The following is a 23,764-nucleotide window of genomic DNA, read 5'->3' as shown; positions in this document are numbered from 1 at the left end:
TTTCTTTTAACATTCTTGTAGGGCAAGACCCTTAAAGTTTCCAGTGGTGTCTGTTCCAAGAAAGCTGATGCTGTCTATGATTCTCTGTGTTTGCCTGACTCTCAAAATTTGGGGGTAGTAGTTAGTCCTGAAAACTCATTTCTCTGAGGAATAGAAGAAAAGTCATTGATTTTTTAATTTCTTCAGTTTTCCTTGCTATTAAGGATGGGAGTCATGACTTCCAAGTTTTTATGTGATGGAACTGAAACCAAAATTATTGCATGTGTTGTAATCCCAATTTTTTCTGCTGAACGCCTCGACAGATTACTACATATATTCATATGTCTCAATATAGATATAAGATAGGTTGACAGATGGATTTAGATAAATAGATATACATTTGAACCATAATTACAATATTTCTATGGACAATGAATGAAATAAATATATTTCCATTAGTGATTTACATATTTACTTTGTTTGAGCTAAGATCTGATATCCAAATACAATGAATTTTAAAGTACATGTCATAACTATCAGTTAAAGGGAAGAACTATTAACTCCTCAAAGGAAATACTTTGTTTCTGTATTATATGTGCCTGTTTTGGTCACTGAATTTTTTTTCTGTGTTCTTGGAACTAAACTACAAAATAAATTTCACACATGAATGTGTATGTACAGAAAACACTGAATGATAAAGTAGACCTATATCTTATCAAGAATTTAGCTGTGAATATTTTTGTGGCTTTTATAACATGGTTCTTATAGAAAATTTTGATAGAAGTTACAACTTAAAGGCAGTTCTATAAAGACAATCGTATAAGAATATAATGACTAAAACATTATAATGTAGTGAATTGTTGCTCTAAATTATAGATCAGCCAACATTTTATGTAAAGAGACAGACAGTAAATGTTTTAAGCTTTCTTGATCCTTTGATATTTGTCCTAATTATTTAACTTTGACACCACAGGGCAAAAGCTTCCACAGGTAATACATAAATTAACGGACATGGTGGTGCCCCAATAAACTTTTATTTGCAGAAAGAGGCAGCAAGCTGGATTTAGCCTGTGTGCTATAGGTTGTCCCATGGACCTGACAGATTCACATTCTGCCTGGTTGATCAAAAGTAGCATTAGGCTCCATAAGTGCAAAATAAGTGTGACCATTTAATTAAACAAGTTCAGGCTTTGGATTAGATTTATCACCTAGAGCCAAGGTCATTCATTGCATGCAAGATAGTATTGTCCTTCCATCACTCCCATTGCACTGTCCTTTATTTCCTAAGGTGACCAATGACCTTCATAGTACCACAAGCCAGATCTCTCCTTATTGGACGTCCCTGCTGCTTTCCTAATTATGTTTTTCCTTGAAGCTTTATTATCCTTCTGTTTTTATGACATCACTCTCTTCTGGATGTATTTTCACTTTTCTTACTATGTCTATTCAATTCCATTGTGATGTTACTTCTTCTTGGAAACCCTTGCCCTGTTACCTGGTGATATTATCATCTTTCTTTAAGACTCAACTCAGCCTGTTCTTGGTATCTCCTCCAATATGCCTTAATTAGAAATTTTTCTTGAACAGTGTTATTGTTGGTGTTCTATAATCATCCACACAATTTTTAAACTACATTACATTGACTTTATCTTTTTCCTCATTACCTGGAATAGATATCAGAGTTTTTCTCTTTACTTAATTCATTTTATTTACTATTTAGTTTTTCATATATTTTTTGGTATATATTTGACATTTAATAAATTCAAAATCTATCAAATTAATTGATTCTCTTTTACTGATTTCAATGACTTGATGTGTTATCACTGAGATAAGAAATTTTGTAGGACTGTTTGGGTGGGTGAAGAAGTACAAAATGTCTACGTTTGGACATGCTGAATAAAGAAATGAGATCTCCTAGTAGAGCTATCCAGTTGGGAGTTCTATTTAGGCATTTGGAAAAATACCTTTTTGCAACTAGCAAAAGTCAGTTAGGTCTTCATATTTCCTATGCCTATCATTACACTGACACTGGTATATATGGAAGAAGATTTTGTTGAGTATTGTCATGATTGTGTTTTACTCATTACCTCATTTAATCTTAATCTGATACTATAAAGTATAAAAACTGTTTTCTACGTTTAATCAAAGATGAAACTCAAAATTTACAAAGTTAAAAATGAAACTCACCCAGCTATTAGTGATGAAAGCAGTGTTTGAACTTGACTTTTCTCTTCCCAGAACTCTAGCTCTAAAATAGCTGATAGAGCCATTCAAGATTTACTTATTGAATAAATGGAAGAATTACATTACTATAAGGAAACACAACTATTTGCAATATAAGACATACAAAAGTTAATAAGGTACATATACAGTCATCAATAAACAGGAATGTGGCTATTGCAGAAATATATAAAAAGTCAAAGATTTGAGGAGCTATTTCAACTGAAAACACACAGATGTCCATTAAATATTTGAAAAATATACACCATCGTTGGTCAAAAATCAACAATTTTCATCTCCATGAAGGCTCATCTCACGAAATGACCTGAAAGTAAACAGATGTTTTGCACACAGCATTGACAGATATGCTTGAAGTAGTTTTCTCTGTGCTCCATGCATAATAAATTCATATTCTTAATTAAGAAGTGAATGGTTTTCAGTTGCAGCACCTAATGAATGTGATTGGAAAATTGATATTCTCTGAAGCTAAAGAAAAGGGAACTGCATGTGGATAAGTAGGATTTTCAGACTCTTCTAGCTTTACTCAAGTCTGAAGATCATAGTCATAATGTTACCTGGCTGCACTGATTGGACATTTCTCTAGTAAAATAGAAGTAAGTTTTGCTTGGAGGTTTGCCAAAATACTATCATAAAATTTATAAGGTATGAAAGGTTTGAGGGAGACACAAAAAATCTGCCACAATATCTAAAAGAAGAACAGATGTAGGAGTATAAAATATAAAATATTTAGATAGATAAGTTTCCATATTCTTAAAGTGAATAATTAGTATGAGACTGCTGTCATGGTGAACAATATAACGTGGTACAGAGCATGCGTTCTAACCCCAGAGGCCCTGGGTTCAAATTTGACATGGCCATCTCCTAGCTGAGCCACCTTGTGCAACTTCTATAACCAATACGTGTCTCAGTTTCCTGATTGATAAAATGAGAATAATAACAACACCTATCTCATAGTATAGTTCTGTGGACTAAAGGAATAATTGCATGTCAGAGGCTTAGTAAACAGACAAACACACAGTGACCACTATGTGAATATTAAACCATTATTATACCTCTTATAATAAGTAAAAAGAAACTTGAAAAAATTAGTTTTTACTCCAGAATTATTAAACACAGCATAAAACAATTCAAAATAAAAAAAAAAACCAAACCCTGTTATTATAAATTGCATAGTCCAAAGTATTGAGAAGTTTTAAATTGTTTCAATAATTAGACTAGCCATTTCACATTTGTGGATGTTAGAAAATGTTATTAATAAATATAGGATATGAAACAATGTCAGTAATAAATAACTATTGCCGACATTTACTGAAAGCGTCCCATGAAAATGCATCACCTTATTTCTAAAAGAAAGAAGGGAAAATATATAAAAAATTGAAAATAGAGAAAAGAAATAACTGTGCAGCAACTAACATTTCTGTTAAATAAGGCATAGCTGAATTGAGAAACAGCATGTTGGAGACAAGGTTGCACCCATGGTTAATGCACTCTGACTTCATAAAACAGATACTAACAACCAAGGTTTGTATTTAAGTATTTTAATTTTCATAAATTTCCTTGTTTGGGAAGAAGAGACCAACCACTCAGTCACGAATCTGCTTGGTCTTGGCACCATACACCAGGGAATTGTGCGAGGCACCACAAGGTACAAACTTGCAAAAATTATATGGACACTTGGCAGTACCTTCTTGCCAATGTGGTGAGTTAGGAAGCTAAACAGTGCAGGTGTGTAGGAGACAAGTATAGTGCAGACATGGGAGCACAGGTGCCCAGTGCTTTAGAGCGGGCATTCTGGGAGGAGAGCCGGAAGACTGCCTGGAGGATTTTGATATAGGATGTGGCTATGAGCCCTAGGTCCAATATCATCACCGAAAGGGCTACAGAGATTCCATATGCTCTGTTAATGAGGGTGTTGGCACTGGCTAACTTCACAACAGCCATGTGCTCACAATAGGCATGATTAATGACATGTTTGGTGTAATATGTCATATCTGGTAGCCTCTTAATGAGAAGTGGACAGGACAAAACTATAAGGATAGCTTGGGTCACACCACCTAGACCCATTTTAATGACCATTGGTGTTGTCAGGATGGTGGTATAACACAGTGGGATGCAAATAGCTAGATAACAGTCTAAGGCCATAGCAAGTAGGACTGCTGACTCAACTATGCAATATGCGTGGATAAAATACATTTGTGCTAGATACATTCAATATTAAAATCAAACCTGTGAGCATCCACCAGAAGATGCCAAGCATCTTGGGGGCTGTGGAAGAGGCAAGAGCCATGTCATTCGTCGCCAGAACACAAAGGAAGAAATACATTGGCTGGTGTAGGCTTGGCTCTAGTTTGATGGTAATGATGATTACGCTGTTCCCTAGCAGGATCAAGGCAAACAGAAGGCACACAGGGGAGCCAATCCAGCAGTGAAAATCATGCAAACCATGAATACCCACCAGGAAGAACGGTGAGATGTAGCAATGTGTAGCATTGTCTGCTGTGTTAAAACTGGAGAGTTCACATGCTCATATACCCAGTAGCCAGGCTAATCCCCTGTGGGCAGAAAGCAGAATGACAGTGATTCTTCCATGGTCCTCTGTATGAAGATTTCAGACACTCTCTAACAGGCTCTCTGAAGTGCTGGCTTTTCTCTAAAATTTCCATAAGCCCTTGGGTAAATCACTTCACAGTTTTGAACCCATTATCTTCATCTGCAAATAAAAAGACTGAATTAAGTTCTTTTAAAATTTTACCATCTCTGTGCAGATTTATTCTACTCTACTCTTTCATTTTTATTATCTACTAAGTAAGCAGGTAGTGATAAAATTTCTGCTTCTTTGTGCCTAAGATTTTTCAGGGTTGTGTGATTTAGACAGTCTTAAGGCAAAGGCCATTGTTCTCAGGAATTTTTGATCCAGTGTGGAAATACATAAAGAAGTACACATACACACACACATGCGCAATAATAATCAAGTTATACAAAAGACAATTGTAACTTTAACAATATACTAGTGAATAGGCAACAGATAATCAGGAATGCAGAATAAGAAATGCAAGAAGCTTTAATGTGAGCAAAATTCTTGTGAACACTAAAAATAATAAACTCCTACCCTCACCCCTGGTTAGTGTATTCTTATTTCAGAAAAGGTCTTAAAGACAATCAGAAGATGAACAGGATATTAAAAGCATATCTTTAAAGTCAAGAATATTAGCTGAAAACAGTAGAACAATGCAAATCATCCTTTAGAATTTTAAATGCACATTCTCTAAACATACGTTTTTGCAGTGGTTATGATGAGGATTATTTTATACTGGTTACTTTTAAAAACTACAGACAGGAAGGAGTAGAATTCACTTACCCTTTGTTAAGAGATATTTACATTGTAAAGGAAATCTCCATCTGTAAGGTGTCTCCCTCTCTGTACCAGGAAAAAGGGAGAATGACCTTACCTCTAGAAACTCTTAATCAACACCAGAGGCAAGGACTTAAATCTGCATCTTGTTTACTGTACTTGTGTGGTAACCAACCATGATCGACTCCCCCTCCACCCCCAATGTCCTCCTTTGTCTTTAGCTAAAAATAATATTTAAGGTGGTGGCTTCAGCCATTTACTTAATACGGTTTGATTCTTATCTAAAAGTTACAGGACCAGTTAGTAGCCAGACCCCACCTGCACTGATACCATTTTAACAACTTTTTTTACATATTTTTTCCTTTGTCTTATAAAGAGATAACTCACATACCTACACCTTAAATTTAACCCATCCTTCAACCTATGATTGCAGCAGCTCTTACTGTCCTGTCCCCATGCTATTCCACACTATTCTCTAAATAAAAAGCACTACTGCCAGAACTTGACAGTCCAGGAAATCTTTCTTTCAACTCCTCAGTTCACCGACCCAGCATCAGTTATATCTTCACAATTTGGCCTTTCTATGTAATTCAAAGACAAGTACTACTTATGTGACTACATTTTTTAATCCATCCAATTTTACTAAACATATACTATATTTCAAGCATTAAGGATGAAGTAATAAGGTTTTTCTGAGTCATTCCAGAAATGTTAACTTTACTCAACATTCTGAAAGTTGCCATACATAATCTGTTTTAAAAGATTTACATTTAAACTAATTTAGCATTTTAAGTGATGAAAACAAAAGGTTGCAAATAAGTTAGCTGCCTCCCTCAAAAATTTTTTTGAAAACTTTATCTCTCCTTTCTTTGCGATAATTAAAATATTGCTGTCAGGGACAAATTTGCAGCTAGGGGGATAACGTAAGCCTGATTGGTGTTCTGTCCACTCGGGTCCTCGCCTCACATCTGGCTTTAGTATCCATCCTGCCTAATGGAAATGAAGAGAAGAGCTGCTACCATCTGGTCCTCTAGGTCTCATTGCCACAAGTATCTTCCTAGGAATCTCGCTCTGACCTTGTCCTTTTGTTCTGATAATTGCTCTCTAACCTTCCTAGGATCCCGTTTCCTCCTAGTATCATAATTCTAGAATGTGCACGCCGTTTTTCATAACATGCCTTTTTAAAAAAGCTCTGGTTGCTTCCAATATCTAGATTCCTGTTCGTGAACTCCGCTGATAGAAAACTCAATAAATATTAGTAAATACCTCTATTAACAATGCTTCTGTTTGAATTGCCAAATACTATCTACGTAGAGAAAAACTTTCTGGTTATGACATGTGCATTCTCCTAATAAAATATGCTACTCTGGGCCTACATGGGTATCTGAGATATTTCCTTGTTAGAAAGTGAGGATTCAAATTTGAATTATTCATTAAAAATATTTCAGGAGACTTCAGATTTTAAACCTTATCTAGAATGCCGAGACTCAGAGGATTGCTCCATCACAGGTGAGGCCTATAACCCCAGAAACTGATAAGAAATCGAAACAAAAACTAGGAGTTCTAAATGTTTAAAAAATGAAAGGTTTTTAAGTTTAATAAAAAGAGTACTTGATATCTTTCTAGATTTGTCCAAGTGCCATGATTTTTCCTCCTTTTGGAAGAACCAAAAATTTAAGAGACTTTGTCAGAGAACAAGGTGTGCAGCAAGCAAAATAATCCACCTAGAACTAGAAACGTGATTTCTATCTAATAAAATTACCTAGGATAAAAAATAACTGTTTTGTGATACATCTGTGTACTTATTAACAAATGTATGCCTTTAATTGTCAATAAATTTACTTTTAGATAATACCAAGAGAAAGATGTTAAGTAGCTTTGACTTAAAGAGAGACCAGGCTCCCTTCAGTGTACTAGAATGTGGAACACAAGGAATTGCAGAGAACAATTCCAAGAGCATGGCCTTCTGAAGAGTCTTCTCAATCTCCTCTTAGTCTATTTTGAATAAAACCTATTAGATTGTTCATTCCTTTATATTCAGCAGAAAGATTGCCAAGGAAGTCAGAACACCTGTGTACACTCTCCAAGCTCCCTGTTGGTCCGTCATTGTACCTGCTTCTGAAACATACAGATGCAGTGCTCCTTCTGCCACCAGGGCTTTGGCATTGAACCTGCATCTGCGTCAGTTAGCAGAGTCCCTTGCCTGGAATTTGCTACTTCAGAGAGCATGACACTAACAGAACATGCGATGCTTTCCATACTCTCTGTTATGAAATAAATATATATGTTCATCAATGTCATAAATAATCTCACTTCAAGATATCCCAAATAATACTCTATTTTTCCTCAAAGCTCCCCTACCATCTGATTGTATCTCATTTGCTGGCAACAACAGTCAGTCATTTAGATCAAAGAGTTATCCTTGACATCTCCATCTCTGTAACTTTAATAGTGAAAGCAGGCAGCTATTAAAGCTTGCTAAATTGACTTATTTGATATCCATCAAATATAGCATATCTTATCCATCTCCATCTGCCTTAGCTATGATATTCCGTAACTCCCACATAGTCTATGCCATAGCCTCCTAACTATTTTTCCCGTTTCTGGCTTTTCCTTATAAAGCCCCCTCTTCTCACAAAATCAGTTATCCTTCAAAAGGCAACTATGATTAGTATAGTCTTAAGATTTTACCATCAAAAGCATCCTTTTATTCAAAAAAGTGTTAATTCACTTTATAACCTTTGCCAATCTCTCCAGACCACAATCTTGCCACAACTTCCCTTCTGTGTGTTCCAGATCTTCTAGCAGCTTTGGGATCATACTACATGGTTTTAGTTTTCTGTGATGTTAAAATTACTTTACCTTTGAACTTGATTCTATTTTCCCTTGTCTGCTTGATAAGCTTCCACTTATCTTTTTAATCCGTAATGAACATTCTCTCTCCAAATTGATGGCATTGGCCTCCTAAATCTTGAAATTATGAACCTGTCCTGCCTTAACTTTCCACCAAAAATGAACTCACCAAACATCTTCACATACACAAGAAAACCTGAGGAAGACCTTCATGTTCGGGAAATGTGATGGAAGTCTGCAGGAGAGAGTCTTTTTTTTTTTTTTTGAGGATGATTAGCCCTAAGCTAACTACTGCCAGTCCTCCTCTTTTTGCTGAGGAAGCCTGACCCTGAGCTAACGTCCGTGCCCATCTTCCTCTACTTTCCATGTGGGACGCCTGCCACAGCATGGCATGCCAAGCGGAGCCATGTTTGCACCCGGGATCCGGGCCGGCGAACCCTGGGCCACCGAGAATCGGAACGCGCACTTAACCACTCTGCCACAGGGCCGGCCCGAAGACAGTCTTTATCTTCATTGGATAAAGTAACAGTGATTGAAGAAAATAAATTATATATATGTGTATATATGTGTATACTACACTCGAGTTTATGATTTGGTAATATATATCATCATTTATGAATACACATGAAATATACATATGTTACATCTAACATATACATACATGTTAGATATATATTTCATGTAGTTTATAAAAACCTTGCTTATTACTTTTTCCCACTGCACACAGTTATTAATGTAAACCAAGGACAATTCTTTACCATGTAATAGCTAGGTGGATTTGTGATGACATTGATTCACTGTATGTTGCATAATTTTAATGGGGAAAATTTAATAAACTCCATTTTTCATCTTTTACTTATTGGTAGGTTTTTATGTTAGCAAAGGGAAAGTAAACAAAGATGTTAGGGAGTATTCTGTTAGAATGTTAAGTCCAATGGGAACTAAATTTTTTACCCATGATGGAGGCATGTCATTTCAGAGAGATAAACCATTCTGGGTAAAAATACGGCAATGTGAGACTGCATATTGATTTTGGGGAAAAACTCGTAAAAAGCATGTTCTCTTAACCAACATCCATTTAACAGAAAAAATAGATTCCTATATGTCCATGTTACACTAGTGGCATATGTCTTATAGTCTGCTTTCTACTATACCCACATATTATTTTTCCTTCCATTCAACTCTATACTCATCAAGAGTCAGAATATCTGCATTTTGGTATTTATGAGTTACCTTTTGTGTTTTTTTGTTTTGCTCAGAAAGATTCTCCATGAGATGATATCTGTTTTCAATCTCCCTCTTTTTTTTTTTTTTTTTGCTGGAGCAAGATTGACCCCGAGCTAACATTAGTGCCTATCTTCCTCTATTTTGCGTCTAGGTCACTGCCACAGCATGGCTGAATCATGGTGTAGCTCTGCACCCAGGATTCTAACCTATGAACCCTGGCTGCCACCAAAGCAGAGTGTGCCGAACTTAACCACTATGCCATGGAGCCGGTTCCTTAACTCTTATTTTTATAATCTGCCAATTAGGTAAATAGGATGTAAAGTACTGAAATATGTAAAAAATACATGAGATTGCATTACACAAATCCCATTTTTATCTATAAAAATACAAATATTCCATATTTTAGAAAATCTTAAATACAACAGAACATTATTTTTTATATCTGCAATTGAAGTTACTTATAATATATTACTGTAGGTGATTGGGAAAATTCAATATGCTCTGGAAGGATTCTGTGCTCTCCTTCACAATGTTTTTTAATTTCTTATTTCACTATAAGGAAATGGAGATAAAAAGTTTTGGAAAGTGCCTTTTTGCTATGATTGATGAAAGAAAAATCATACCTAGAAATATGACAACATTTCAAGAATGAGTTGTGACTGGTTTTACATTAAAAAAAGGTGGAGGATTGTAATTTCTGTCTCAAATAAAAATAAATTTTATTAGTTCCATATATGTCTTTCAATGATTCCCTATACTTATAAAAGCTTATCATAACATAGAAACTGCTGAAACTTTTGTAGAAATGTGAAATCAGAGTGATAAATATACAGGTGGAAGATGAGATGCACCAAATAATTAAAAATTTTCAAATCCATATATATATTAGCTATCATTTATTTAGTGCTATATACCCCACATTTTTCATAAACCACTTCATTGTTTCAATAATTCCAAGAATTATTGTTTCCATAATGGAAACAAGTGTCATCCTAGATTTAAATAATGTGTTTAATGTCATACAAAAAGAGGAGAGATTTAGAGTGTTAAAGCAACAATTCTAGTCTTAGAGTATTCTCCTTGCATTCTTTATTTAATTCCAAAGCTGCCTTTCCTCTTCCTCCAATCACCTCACTCCATTCAAAGAAGTAAATTCAGATGTATGATCTACGGTGTTTAAAGAACTGTCCTCAGTTTCCGTTAATAATAACTATGGGCAGTGGGAAAAAGTAATAAGCAAGATTTTCATAAACTACATGAAATATAAATATACATGTATGTATATTTCATATGTATTCATAAATGATGTTATATATTCCTAAATTGTATACTTGAGTGTAGTATACACATATATATACATAATACATATATAATCTATTTTGCCTTCAACAATGAAGATCAAGTTTCTCTCATGAAGACTTCCACTTCCATCACATTTCTAGAACATGAAGGTCTTCAGGTTTTCTGTGTGTATGTGAAGATCTTTGGTAAGTTCATTTTTAGTGGAAAGTTATGGTAGGACAGGCTAAAACTTTCAAGATTAAGGAGGCCAATGCCATCACTTTAAAGATATGAGGAGTAAGGCCCAAATGAGTCACAAAAAATAGTCAAGAGTAATGGAAAGTATAGTTACCCAAGACTGTACTAGAAATAGCTCTGAATATTCTGAATGCTCCATCTTCCACTGACCAGGAAATCAAGAAGTTTAGTGTAAATTGATTACCAGTTCAATAAGATTATTTCTAGTGAGAAAGGATTATGTTAACTATAGAGTTCCTAACTTTATGGTTTGGTTGATTTTGAAATGAAAATAATAATAATAATAACAACAGCAACAATAAAAATAGATTTATGGGGAAATCATCTTCCCTTCAGAAACCAAAATGTGCCCATTCCACATCAACAAACTTTCTCCTGTTTAAAACAGCAAAATCTATATTAACCACACTTTAATAGTACAGTATAGTCTACGTAAAATAATTTTAAATAAATGTATTGGAAGGAGTACAGCCATCAGGAACCAGTTTAATTCAGTTTTGTCTAAAATAACAGTTGGCTGGTATAATAACAGTAATATGTTTCTATGAACCAACTCAAATGGAAGACTGGATAGCTGATTCTAAATATTGAGAGTTGCCTACAATTAGCTCATCAAAATCGACTACCACTAGGGGTGCTTTCTACAATTAAAGGACACTTACATGTGAAAAAATACTTGGGTCCAAACAGTTTAATTACTTAGATCAGCTCTTGTTGGAAAACCCATTTATACCTTTCTTCTTCAGCTTAACGAAATGGATATGAGTGTCTGAATATACTTGAAATGTTGTCCTAAAATTGGTTATGACTTCTTCTTCCCACCATCAATATATTCAATTTTAGAATCCATTCAAAGCCAGAAAAAAAATTATGTTATGTGATGGCATTTCTTGACCTGTTTGTTACTAACTTAGGCTTGAAAGGCAGCCAGACAGTGATATTTCTGCTGTCAAGCTCTGTGGGATAGGAACAGACATCACAAAGATTCAGGGAGTAGGGAGTAGAGGTCAAGAGGCCTTGGATTTATTTTTTTATATCCCATCTTCAAACCAATTTTTTTTTTAATAAAAGTAGATAGATTACGTTGTATTGACCACAGGGAATATAATTCATCACTTTTCTCTTCCTCAGGAGAATTGCATCATAGTCCTGCCCAACTGCTGATCTATATTTGCCTATTTGAAAGTGATTCATTCATAACTACATGTTTATAACTGCACTGTTCATAACCACACCACATGAGTAGGTGAATGCACATAAGTTGAAGAACTAAACTTATGAGTATGTGTTCTAATAGATGCTTCTGGTATCTAGATAGAGAACTATTTAGAAAGGATCCAAGAAGAGTGTGGGGGAATTGCACATTGTTATTGTTCATAAGGGTCACTCTGAGCAGAAATCTTTAAAGAAAATAATAATTCTGTTGTCATAATTCTATCTAGGTCTTGGGTACCTCTTAGTCTAATGAGCATTTTTCACCTTTTTTTCCCTTCTCTTATCCATGATGAATCTCTTCAGATCTTTAATTAAAACACGTTTGTTGCCTTAGACAAATATATAAAGATAATGCTGAAATGAAAACGAAGAAAGCCTATCCTAAAAAAATCAGATTTTTAGCATTTTTCTTAAACTGTCTCTTCATGTTTTCTAATTCCCAACAACTCCATCTCCATGTAGATACTCTCTTGGAAGCAGGACAAATAGATGTGCATCCACATTAAATTTGATATCCTTTTTGATATTAAACAGATCCAGGAAAACTAAACTGCCAAAGTAATTAGTTCTCACTAGGGTTCATTCAAAAAATAGTCATTATCTTACACTGAAGACACAAAGGAAGAATTTGGAATTCTGCTTAAGACCGTCAGGAGATACTTCACAGAGGAGATGATGCTTGAGCTGAGAGTCAAAAAATAAACTGATATTTGTCAGGTGGGAAAGACATTGGGTAGAGGAGGAAACCTAAGGGAAAAAGGATTATAAGCAAAGGGAAGGACGAAAGAAAGTCCAGAATCTAAACTGGTTTTTAAAATTCTAAGATAGATTTCCTTATGACTAATAATAGCTTTGCAACAGGGTTAAGTTAAAGGTAGCAAAAACAATCATAGTAATAGTATATTCTATAATTTATCTACTATATGCTGATAATTTAGACACTGAATGTATGACTGGCTTTAAAGGAAAAGTACGTTATCCTTTCTTTTTCTAGAGAAAATAAGAAAATTTTTCCATGTAAGTTTACACACAATAAGAGTTCTCCTCATAGCTGTTCTGACACCTGTATATTGATACAAGGTTGGAGAAGCCAGATTAAATCAGAATACTAGAATATCAGGCAAAAATAAGCTTTTTTACTACTTCTTATTGAAGTAGAGGGACTTCCTCAACCAGCCATAGCCGTTCAACAATGGGGTTACTCACCATGTAGCATCAGAAGTAGAAAGACATGGGGCCGGCCCGGTGGCGCAGCGGTTAAGTTCGCAGGATCCACTTCTAGCGACCCAGGGTTTGCCGCTTCGGATCCCAGGTGTGGACATGGCACCGCTTGGCAGGCCATGCTGTGGTAGGTGTCCCACATATAAAGTAGAGGAAGATGGGCACGGATGTTAGCTCAGGGCCAGGCTTCCTCAGCAAAAAAAGAGGAGGACTGGCAGTAGTTAGCTCAGGGCTAATCCTCCTCAATAAAAATAAAAAAATAAAAGAAGTAGAAAGACAAACATACTGGGCTTGACTGTGTTGGAGAGATAAAAAGTAAAACGGAAAGAGACAGAGAAAGACAGAAAGACAATGATTTATGGAGAAAAAAAGATTTAGAGAGACCACCAATGATAAAAAAAAAACAAAATGACTTTTATATAACTAACACTTTTCTCAGTCTAAATCCTATGAGTTGCTCTGCATCTTCATCTTGCTGGCAAAGTAAATGATGAACTGGAATCAAGGGTAGGGATTGCCTTCCCCAAAATTCCAAGGTCGTCATTTCCTTCTTTATGCATCAACAGGAATCAAGAGGTTGGGAAGAAAGTCTCTGCCAACAGCAAGGAGAAAAGTGAGTTTAATTCAAAGAAACTTCAAATCTGATTTATTTCTTTTCTATCAAGCTGGAACTGTTTAAAAGATGGTTTAATATATGAGTTCTGCTGTCAAGTTAGGTTTATGGAAAGTCAATGTTTGTTTACTCTTTGTCAGTGGTGAGTGCAACTATGCAACTGGGCAATCTAGCCAGGAGAGGACATCTGGAATAAGAATAGAAAGAGAACCATGGAGATGAACATAATTGCCAATGGAATTTATTGTTTCAACAGTGTAAAGGGAGTCAGACAAAGGAATAAAGGGAGAATATTTTGAAACGGAAGAAAAAATAAGATAGAGTGTGATTACAGAAACAAAATATGTATTTTAAGGAAAAAATAATGTCAAGTACTGCACAATTATCAATTGAGAAGAGTCCTTAAAAAATGTATTGTGCTTGTTAAAAGAGGAGCATTTTTATTTTTTTCCAGAAAAGTGAACTTGACATTACAGATGCAAACGGCTATCATTGTGGTTTGAAATGTGCTTAACTAGAAAAATACAAGTCATAGTGATTAGTTCAGGGTTATAACTAGAAATGAAATGAGAGACAGGGAATTTTAGCAGAGGGAGATCATTGCTTCTCGTATTACAAAATGTGCTAAAATCTAAATAGTTTGGAGTAGGGAAAGAACAAGTGTATTGCAGATGCTTGAAATACAAGATTTTCAAGGAAAGACAATAAACAAATGAAAAACTCAGAACATATCTATGGAAATTAGCCTACAAGAGGAGAAGAGGTTGTCCTGCTGCAGAGACAGGGTGTGAGGGACAGGAGGAGGTGAGAGTTTCTGCATGTGTACTGTATTCTAACCGCATTTTATGGCCAAGAGATTATAGTATGGTTTTCATAGAAAGTTTGAAGAGACAGGTAAAATTTAAGAAAAACATGTCTAGAAATCAGCCAGGGAATTCAAAGCTGCATAAATTTTATTGGGAAAGCTTCTAGAATTGAGATTTTCTCTAGTATTGTTGAGCTTCTCTGTTGGAAAAACTAAGCATACTGATCAAAACTTAAGATTTCTAGGTACAGATTGGTAAGTAGCAAAAAGAGCAAAGAAATTGTGTCATGAGACAAAGGAGTAGCTAATATATTATACCATGAATAAAAAGTGAGAAAGGAATGTGAATTAAAGAGAGTGGATAATGGCCCTGAATAAAAGAAAAATATAACATGTGACCACAATATGGAAATAAAAATGAGCTATTTGTCAGAATGTAAGGTTATAAGTAACTTGTGTATGAGTAGTGTCTGTTGTGAGCATTTTCAAGGTGAGATGTAGGTTTATGTTGAAGTTCTGTGAAGAAATAGCTAATGTGAAACATGAATGAAAGCTTTTATTCATGGAGATTAAACAAAACAACAAAACAAAACAAAACACCTGTTTTCTTCATCCTGATTACTAAAACGTGCTAAGTGTACTAGTTTTTCTGCCAGGAAAGAAAAATAAAATCCAAATACAAGAATATTTATCTCTTTTAAACTATTATTTCTGTACTCTAATTATAAAATACGCCATGTCTTTTTATTCTCTTACCTCTTTTAATCACGAAAATTTAGATAAGAGTAATTTCAAAGTCAATGATCTCATTCAAGAAACTAAATGCTCTATACTGCCGAGAGAAAAATTTCAAAAGAATTAGTTGTATGATACATCAACACAGAGTCAGAGGGGACAAAAACATTACAGGAACTGAGGTGGGTAGGGAGACAATGATTTAAGGACTATATTGATCAATGAATTTCTTTTGGGAGAAATACAGGACAGACTGGTTTTAAGCATTGATGAGTAGAAGATCACTTACCTGGATGATATTTTACACAGGAGATTTTGCATGACTGAAGAGGTAATGATGGTAAACTAAGCACACTGGCCTCGTAGTAGGGAACTTTGTGAGCCTGTGGGGGAATGATAATGGGAATTAATGACAGAGTGTTACATAGTCAGGGAGATTGACATGCTCTGTATTCAGAAAGGATGAATGATGAATTAATAAACAAATAAAAAAAAATGCTTTGAATTTTCACCTCCTAAACGCTCTTTAAAGGTCTAACAGAGTTAGTAACCTGCCGATACTGCTATAAGCATACTTCAGACTCAGCCCAACTGTGGCTTCACTGGCTATTAACTGCAGCGAGGACACCCCCAGAAAAGCTATGGGCTGAAAGTCCAAAAGACCCGGGTCTTAAAGGGCCCACACACAAACTCACTCATTGCTGCAAGCTAAAATCACCAGAGAGAAGGCTGACAGTCCTTTGGTGACATGAGACTCACCTGGTGGTCTCTAGGGGCATCTTGGTGAGAGGAGGGACCTCTCCGGAGACTGAGACATTGGTTGGGGCCATTGTTCTGCCTTTTGGGCTCATGTACAATTGGAATTTCATGATCTCTCTGAAAAGAATTTTGTACAACATATTGAAGGAAGAAAATCTATTGTTACTCAACACAGGTAAAAAGAAAAATTACTTACTGGGCAGTATTAGAGTTCTACAGTCCATTTGAAAAGAAGTCATTTTATAATCTCTCTCTCTAAATTCTTTTGTAAAAATAGAAACTGACTCCCCAGATGTTTACCTCTTTTTGAAATTAGCAAGCAAGCAAATGTTCAAATTGGAACAAACACTGCACTGTCATTGCAGAGTGAATGACACTAAACAGGCAACTGAGCTGTGTATTAACATCCAAGGGTGAGTTTTATAGGAGTAGGTATTTAAAAGAGAGGGGCCAGCTCAATGGCCGAGTGATTAAGTTTGCATGCTCTGCGGTGTCCCAGGGTTCACATCCTGGGCGCAGACAGGGCACCGCTCCTCAGGCCACCTTGAGGCAGTGTCCCACAACAAGAAAGAAGTGCAACTAAGATATACAACTGTGTACAGGTGGGGTTTGGGGAGGTAAAGCAGGAAAAAAAAAAAAAAAAGATTGCCAACAGTTGTTAGCCCAGATGGTAATCTTTGGGGAAGAAAAGAAAAAGGAAGATTGGCAACAGTTGTTAGCCCAGGTGCCAATCTTTAAAAAAAAAAAAAAAAAAGAGAGAAAGAAAATTGGAAAGGAATGGGTTAGGGGAGTGGGAAAATACTACTTTTTTTTGTTTTGTTTTTAATTGCAGTAACGTTGGATTATAACATTATATAGCTTTCAGATGTGCATCGAAATATATTTCAAATTCTGTGTAGATTACATCATGTTCACCACCCAAAAACTAATTACAGTCCATCCCCTCACATGTGAGCCTAAGCATCCTTTTTGCCCTCCTCCCCTTCCCCTAAGGTAACCACTAATCCAATCTCCAATGCTATGTGTTTGTTTGTCATTGTTTTTATCTTCTACTTATGAGTGAGATCACACGGTATTTGACTTTCTCCCTCTGACTTGTTTCACTGAGCATAATACCCTCAAGGACCATCCATGTTGTCACGAATGGCCAAATCCTGAATGAAATATTAAGCTCCTTTTCAGAATGTCTATACAGAGCTGACACTTACTTGGAGTTAATCCCATTTATACAATTACATTTTCAATTTCCTACACTCCCTTTATATTTCTCTAAATATTTCCCTCTAGATTTCACAGCCACCTGTGAGAATACAAATTCACAAGTTTAATTCTACAGCCTTCTTTTGTGCATGTGCCTACTCATGTTGGTGTAGCATTGTCTGAAGATAAAGAAAGCCATTCCCAGAGGCAAACAGAATAAAAACAGCATCAGCACTTGGACAAGGGCTAGGAGGCTATTCTCCTGAGGAATGGACCAGTGATGAAATTATCTTCTCTATAGGCCACAAAATGTATCCAATTCCCCCGTTATTATTATTATTATTGTTACTGTTTCTGTGTGGAGAAAGCATACTAAGGAAGTATTGCAAGGCTCTTGGGTCTCCCTTCCTAAATCTTATTGACTCCAGTTGTCCCCATAAAGCTTTAGGACACTAAGTCTCAGGCTTGGACTGCTCTTAACAGTTGAGTTAATAAATGAGAGGTCAAGAAATGGTATAATAAGTGAAAGAATATTTTTTCTGGCTTTGAATGACTGCTAAAACTGAAAGTATCAATACTGAGAAGGCATCATCTCCAAATCTGGGACGCCATTTCCACTATACACAGGGACTCATAATTTATAACTTCATGAAACTGAAAGTGAGCTGTGGAAATGAGTTCTTCCTCCCAAGAACAGAAGATCTAACTTCTTGAGATACCTATCTGGATCATATGATCTTTTTCACAAATAACTATCCCTATGTCTAGAAATCAGCTCTGGTGGTTGTCAGGTTTGACCAGTGGATGCTACACAACTCCCAATCAGAATCAACTATTCTGTCTTACATATGAGCTGGCTCACACAAACATTTTTTACTGTGGTTTACTGGAGAAGTGACATTTTACACATTTACACAAAACAGAGTTACATTGATTCATAGTCCCTGTACTTTCCCCAATAAGTATATTTAAAACGATTTTACCTATAATGTCCTGAAGCATCAAAGATTGATCAACATAGAACTTCTTGTTTTATACAAGAAACGCGGTGTTGACCTCAGGAGGGTATGTTCTAGTTTCTCAAGCAATGACGATTTCCTCATAAATACATTATTATTACTAGTAATATTGCTACAAAATCAATCAGACTATGAATTGGGAACTCTGCAGCTATCTAAACCCTTTCTTTTTAGAAATAGCCCTGACAAACTGATAATTGACTTGTGTGTCTGCCTTCCTGGTTGGCAGGGAGCACTGTTCTAATCTGTGCATTCAGAGTCATTTCTAGTAAAATCTTAGGTAAATGTACCTCCAATTATCCATGCCTTCCTTGGGTCTTGTTTTCCCTATCTGTGAAGTAACAGTATTTGGCTTCTTAATTTTGAAACACTTAGCCTGTCTTAACTATAACTGTGAGCTGACCATGGGTACTTTTTACACAAAGAACATAAGAAGAACTCTCCAGTCGGAGTGCGATAGAAGTCTATAGTTAAGGGTCTTCATCTTCATTGTTTAAGGTCAGAAGGTGTGAACGGAACATGTTCTGAATTTTTAAATTTATGTAAATGATAAATTCCTTGGTTATTGCTTTTTCCTAACTCCCACTGTTTGTTACTAATGTAAACTGAGAACAGATGTGGAACACAGACTTGGCTTTAGATTCTGTATGGAGTGAGGACATTGGAGTCAGAGAGGAAGGGTAGTCTTAGACGAAAATAATGACTGCAAGGACAGAACTTTAAGACTTGGATTCTTCCTTTAAAACAATCTATTGTATTTCTGATGGAGATAAGGAGGCAAAATAAAACATTATATTTTTTTATCAAACAGTGTTTTATATCTAGAGTTCTCCTCCAGTTGTATGATATTGGCCAAATGACTTAAATTTTGTTACAATATTTCTCTCATCTATGAAAACAATAGTCCTTAAAGTTATAAAAACAATGACATGCAATCTATGAAAAGATCATGACATATAGTACTCAATAAATGGCAGCTAAAATGCATGCAGGATTTAAAATCCTCTATTATGTTGGCTGTTCTCATCTTTCATTGTCATGCCTTGCTACCCTTTTTAATTTGCATTTCTTTAATTATGAATATCCTAGAAGACCTGTAATCTAATAAAGTGAAACCCATCTATTACTCAGTTATTATAAAAATTCAGTAAGTATAGAATCATTGAAAGAACGTATATATATTCCTCATAGAATGTATTTTTTTTTAAAGATTTTATTTTTTCCTTTTTCTCCCCAAAGCCCCTCCGGTACGTAGTTGTATATTCTTCGTTGTGGGTCCTTCTAGTTGTGGTATGTGGGACGCTGCCTCAGCGTGGTTTGATGAGCTGTGCCATGTCCGCGCCCAGGATTCGAACCAACGAAACACTGGGCCGCCTGCAGCGGAGCACGCGAACTTAACCACTCGACCACGGGGCCAGCCCCAGCTCATAGAATGTATTTTGTCTTGAAGCATAAATGTATATTCATTTGCCAATATGTTCATATAAAGGCAGCCAAAATTTGGTCTTAGAATATTTTCAGGTGTTACATATGTCCTCTCATGCATAAATTGCATGGAAAATGAAGTCCTCAAAATTATTTTTCTCATTTTAAGTGGAATAAAAATTATTGACATTCTGAATCAAGGTATAGAATCCTTCCAGAGTTTATTATCTCTTTTCTCAATCATTTGAAATAATGTCTCTCAGGCAAATTCAACACCAAAGACGAAAATACATCAGGATCTATTTGCACATCTCTAAAATATTCAACTTAGTGGGGTTTTTTCTCTTTCAAAATACATTATTTTCTACTTAAAGTAGCCACACATTGTAAACTTTAGAATGTGACAGTCACATGATTTCTTTAGTAAGCCCCAAGATTTCCATGAGCATACCCGGAGCTTACAGCCTGAGGAGTGGTCCTGAGGTCTCAAGCATTAAATCTTTTTCCACAACCACAAATTACTTTCAGGTTTGGGTTGTTTAATCACCAGCTAATTTGCCTTGAACATAGTCTACTTTCGATTTCTGAAAGTATCAGCTATGCTTCCTTTTTACGAACACTCTGATTTCATCTTGCACAACTTCATCAGGATCTTCTCTGGTCTTCATAGATTCTAAAGCATAAGAGAGGCCATTACGATCCTCAGTGTAGACACCAAATTTCACACCCACGTGTTCAAGTTCATCTCTAAGTAGCTATTTCATCTTGTTTGTTGCCAGAGATGTCGGGCCGAGCGTGGTCCAAATGGGCCGCAGCTTGCTCTCGCTCACATCCTGGACAGTGGCCCTGAATAACGCTGACTCTGGCCATGCAGGTGCCCCGGTGCCTCAGGCCAGAGTTCAGACACTGCAGCCTCTCTTCCTGGACACAGTGGGTGCATTGAGCCAACTTAATTTTTATAAAGTAATTCCCTTTATTTTCACGCTTATCAGTTTATAAGATATTTTGTTAAATGACTCATTACAAAAACTAAGCAACAGATATAACTAAGAACATATATGATTCTTGATGAGCATTACTTCAACTTGAAAATAACAAAATCATTATTTGTACTAGTTTTTTTCCAAAGTGAATATGTATTTTCATGCTGCTATGTCTTTGGACAGGACATTTTTGAACTGAACTGATATTCCTTTACTTCAGTGGGTAAAGTCTTTATTCTCCTTAGACTGTACATTATACCATATTTCCCCAAAGTTTGCTTACTTACCCATTGCCACACAGCAAACCACTTTAGGTTAGCATGTTGAATAATTTGCTAAACATTTTCCAAACATCATCCAAGTTATAGTTAATCAATGTGGTCACAGATACTCCAAGCTATTACCTGATAAAGAACAACTTATCCCATATCTTCTACTTCTCTCAAAGAGAACCACAAATGTACCAGGCTGGACACAGGAGAAAATAGAACCTTGCTCCACTTTGGAATTTATCATCATACTGGGGCAGAATTTCACATAAGTGGAAAAAAAAATAACATAAAGGAAAGTTTTTCTCATCAGATTTAGACGAGAGAGAATTTAAGGATGAATGAAGAAAACTAGGGATTCTATCCTATAACTCAACACCAAAAAAAGAAGCAAATCAAAAAATCGACAGAGGACTTGAATAGGCTTCTCCAAAGAAGATAGATAATGAAAAGATATTCAATTATCGCATGAAAAGATACTTGATATACTAATCATTAGTGAAGTGAAAATCAAAACCACAATGAGGTACTACTTTACACCATTAGGATGGCTATTGCCAAAAAACCAGAAAATAACAGGTGATGGGAAAGATTTTGAAAAATCCGAACCCCTGCACACTGCTAGCGGGAATGTAAAATGCTGTGGAAAACAGTATGCAATTCCTGAAAAAAATCAAAGTAGAATTACTATGTGATTTAGCAATTCCACTTCTAGATACATACACGAAAGAGTGGAAAGTAGGGACTTGAAAAATATTTATACTCTAATGCACTGCAGAGTTATTCACAATAACTAAGAGATGAAAACAATCCAAAAGTGCATTAGAGGATGACTGAATAAACAAAAAGTGATCTATACATACAAAAGAATATTATTTAATCTGAAAAAGGAATGAAATTCTGACACATGTTACAGAATGAATGAACTTCAAAGACATATATTAAGTGAAATAAACCAGACAAAAAGGGGAAATTACTGTATGATTCCACTTAAATGAGGTGCCTAGAACAGTCAGGATCATAGAGATGAAAAGTAGAATGGTGGTTGCCAGGGGCTGGCAGTAGGGAAAAATTGAGCAGGTAGAGAGTAATTGTTTAATTGGTGCAGGGTTTCAGTTTAGGATGGTGAAAAAGTTCTGGAGAGACATGATGGTGATGGTTGCACAACAATGTGAACATAGTAATGCCACTGAACTGTGCATGTAAAATGGTTAAAATTATAAATTTCATGTCATGTATATTTTACCACAAGAAAAATAAAGTCCTTATCACATCATACTCCTTAAACTAAAAATAAACAAACAAACCAAAAACCCTATGGATTCCAAAGCAAAATGAGTTCAATACAGAGATTTCAAAATAGAGATTGTGGAAGACTGAATAATTACCCCCCAAAGATGTTTATGCCTGTTCCGCCACAGGACCAGCTGGGCCAGGGCTGCAGGATATTGTGCCGAGAGACCGAAGAAACGACCCAGAGACTGCAAATAAGGCATATAGGTTTTTTTGGGTCCTACTTATGGAAGAGTGTCCAGTGGAGGCTGGCTGGACAGAAGCATGCATAAGCCCACAACCCCCCCAAGACAAGGTTGCTTACGGGGGCAGAAGAACAAAGGCTGCATGCTTGCCAGAGGCCTACCCTTGGTGCAACCAGCATTCCCAGGAAGACATGGAGGGGCTCTGTGTCCCCGTAAGATGGGCTGTTCTTCTTGTGGGATAAGGGAGGATCCGGGTTGCCCAGGCCCAAATCATCACAAATTCCAGTAGCTGAGCTGCCTGCCCAGGAGGGAGCCGGAAGGACACATGGTTGCAATGGTCCTGGGGGTTTCTGCTGAGCAAACAAGGCCCAGGCCCTACAATGTCCTAATCTTCAGGACCTGTGTATGTGTTAGCTTGCCTGATATAAGGGACTTTACACATGTGATTAAGTTAAGCATCTTGAGATAAGGAGAATCTTCTGCACTATCCAGGTGGAACTAATGTAATCACAGGGTCCTTATAAGAGGGAGGTCTGAGGGTCAGATCACAGAAGATAATGGGACAACAGAAGTAGAGGTCATATTGAGGCCACAACCAAGGAATGAAGACAGCCTCTAGAAGCTTAAAAAGCCAGGGAAACAGATTCACCCTTAGATCCTCTAGAAGAACAGAACCCTGATGATTTATTTTGACTTCTAACCCTCAGAATTGTAAGATAATGAATTTGCATTAAGCTGCTAGACTTGCAGTTATTTTTTATAGCAGCTATAGAAAACTAATACAAAGATATCTTCTCATCAGCTGAGGAAGCAGGTGTGGCTTTCAGGACATGGCAAGATTAATCCTGTAG

The 23,764-nt window shown here is 36.1% G+C and overlaps 1 pseudogene; it reads right to left on the bottom strand.

Annotated features, from left to right (window-relative positions):
• Nucleotides 1–3,758: 3,758 nt before the first annotated feature.
• On the bottom strand, nt 3,759–21,457 carry LOC106830139 (olfactory receptor 52P1-like; annotated as a pseudogene).
• Nucleotides 21,458–23,764: the final 2,307 nt, after the last annotated feature.

This window comes from Equus asinus, chromosome 20 (assembly GCF_041296235.1).
Source record: "Equus asinus isolate D_3611 breed Donkey chromosome 20, EquAss-T2T_v2, whole genome shotgun sequence".
Classification (NCBI taxonomy): domain Eukaryota; kingdom Metazoa; phylum Chordata; class Mammalia; order Perissodactyla; family Equidae; genus Equus; species Equus asinus.
Note: the sequence above shows the minus strand (reverse complement) of the source record. Positions and strands in the feature narration are given on the sequence as shown.